The following is a 3007-nucleotide window of genomic DNA, read 5'->3' on the forward strand; positions in this document are numbered from 1 at the left end:
AGGACGTTGGTACAGAAAATATTTATTCTACTCTTGTATTGAGAAAAGGACAAAAATGGGTAGAATAATGCAATGGCAGAATGGCACAAAGCAAGTAAGCGAAAATGATGCTTATTTGAAGCTAGATTGTGCAAAGAAAGCAACATTATGCGTTTTGGTTGTGGAAAAAACCGTTGTCACAGCATCAGTGGAAATTGGAAAATTAGTAGTAGCGTAACGTGTTATTTTTGTTATGATAGGTTCTTTAATGTCCGACACTTGTTTGTTGTGGGATGGATGGACCACGTTAACATGGTTTCCAATTTGGTGTAAGGAGTACCAAAAGAGAACCCATCTTCATTGTTGATAGTACCATGGTACTTGGGGCAGGGCAGCCTTAAACAACCCCAGGACCACTCACTTTTCACATTCTCCTCTCAACATTCTGTGGCTCTTAGTTGTTTTCACACCCTTTCATATTTCCACACATGTGTATCCTATTATATAAACCTTTCAACTTGTTACACTTACACGCCCAATACTAATCAATTTCGGAGTAAACAATGTAATTTGCTATTAAAAATAATAAAAAATAAAACATTTTAAATTCAAAATCCTAAATCTAACTGTTAATATAAAATATAATTATTAATAAATAAAAATTAAAACTTATTCAATTAACAAAAAATATAATATTTTTTATTTAATAAGAAACATTTAAAAATGTGGTCAATAATGCTAATATTACGGGGATTGTTCTTACGTTTTTTCTCTTTATCATCACTAACTAAATTCTATTATTATGGATAAACTAGTTGTTTGAAAAATTAACCTCAGACTAATCAGTTTGAGGAAATATAGCTTTTTTTTTTCATTCCAAAACTCAACTAAGATGTTGAATAAGAGTTACTAAAATCAGTCAACTAAAGGCAGCCACTAGTATAAAATACAATAATACATACTAGAATATAAATATACATTGAAAATAAATTAAACTACACATATATTTATACACAAATATATTGATAGCTAATTTTGGTATACAAATAACATTTTTTAATATATATACTAACGATTAACGAAGTAACCTTAATAAACACACACTTATAATAATGATTATACATCAACAGTACGAATTACGGAAGAAGACCAAATTAAGATTACTGAGTATTGTATTGACCCATAAATTATTTTATGTTATATTATTAACCACACAAGACAGGCATTCGTTAAAGGAAGGGTACCCCAAAAAAAAAAAAGACGTGGGTCGTCGGAAACATTATTTTAATGCTAATTATTATGAATTTCAGTTATATTTGTATAAAATTCAATCATATATTATTTGTACAGCAAAATATTTAATTTAACCACTTACTATTTTAATATTTTTACAGATACGAATTTAAATACCTAATTCTATTATTATAATATATAAAACCTTTTTCTACACTTTTGACAGAAAAATAACAATTAAATTTAAATAATTATTACATTTTATCCATCTATAAATTAATTGTTTATCTGATAATAATTTACTATTTACTATTTACTTATTATTAATATTAAATGAAAATATGATCTAATACTTTTGTGTAAACGAATCCACACCAAGAGTATTGTGTAATATATATTGATTAATAGGATAACTTCAGTTTGATTCTTTTTAATAGGATGCCAATATTGATTAATCTCTTTTTTAAATATTAATAAAGAGAGAAAATATTTTTTTATTGACACACTTCATGTTATTATTACACCCATTTATATGCATATAATGAATGCAAAATTTTCTGTACATATAAAATCACTAAATTAGTTATCATCTTAATCAGATATATGATCTTATTTTTCTATTTGTTCATACCCTGATTTAACATTAAGACTCAGATTTAAATAAAAGGCCCAATCTAAAAATTGGCTCTCACTCGACACCGACCTTTTCTTAAAAAGTCGGTCTTAACAACGATTTGGTTAAAAGAAGTCAGGGACAAAGATTAGCTGGCAGATAGCACTTATTCAAATAAGTAATTGTCTCTAAAATTTCTCAACCCACTTCAAGGAGTCATATCTCAACTTTCCTAAGATAAAGGGACGGTTATCCTCCTTAAAAGGTGGAACTACTCCAACAGTGGTTATTGGTTCACCACTATAAATACACTGACCCCCTCAGGTATCACTAAGTCCCAATATTCTCCAAAGTTGCTTAAACCCTTGCTGATTTAGCCATCGGAGTGTCTTTGCAGATATCACCCCCATTCTCTCTCACACATAGCTCGGAAGGAGGCTCCCGGGCGTGAACCCGCTCGAAGGCTTCTTCCACTAGACCATTAGGCCAGCCCAACGAGTCCAGTTCATTAATCTTCGGACTATTGGTACAATGTGTACAATGGGTTATTGAGTTACAAAATAAACATCCACATACTATTTAGAATAACCATCCGAGTACTAGGGATAATAAACATCTTCGGATCTAGAGCTCTAATACCATGTCATGATACCACTCATCCCAAAAACTTCAGTTGATAGGAAAATGTGATACTAATGATTATATCTCTAATACTCCCTAAACTTCCATTGTACACATTATACAAATATTTCATTGGCTCCTCATACTTTCCCATATTTTTTACATTAAAGTAATAAATCTTAAGATTATTATGTATACAAAAATATATATATATATAAATTACAAATAATGTATTTAAATAAAAATTACATCAATTAAATAAAAAACATAGTTTAAGAATAAATAATTGATGAGATAATTATTATATTAGGACTTAGGAGGGTGATTTTGTGTCAAGTGTGTGTGGTCCGTAAAAGAATCTCTCGTTGTTTGGGAATCATGGTCCTACCGGGTAATGAAATGACAGTCCGAAATGGTTTGCAGAGACATCCATTTATTATTTTCTGAAAACCAAAGATAAAGTCAAGTAGTCATCTTATCAATGTCACAATGCTATGTGTTATGTTTTTGTGTATAAGCCTATAGGGTGTTTTTCTTTTTTTTTTCCCTCAAATTTGGTGT

The sequence above is a fragment of the Arachis ipaensis genome, chromosome B08, assembly GCF_000816755.2.
Source record: "Arachis ipaensis cultivar K30076 chromosome B08, Araip1.1, whole genome shotgun sequence".
Taxonomy (NCBI): domain Eukaryota; kingdom Viridiplantae; phylum Streptophyta; class Magnoliopsida; order Fabales; family Fabaceae; genus Arachis; species Arachis ipaensis.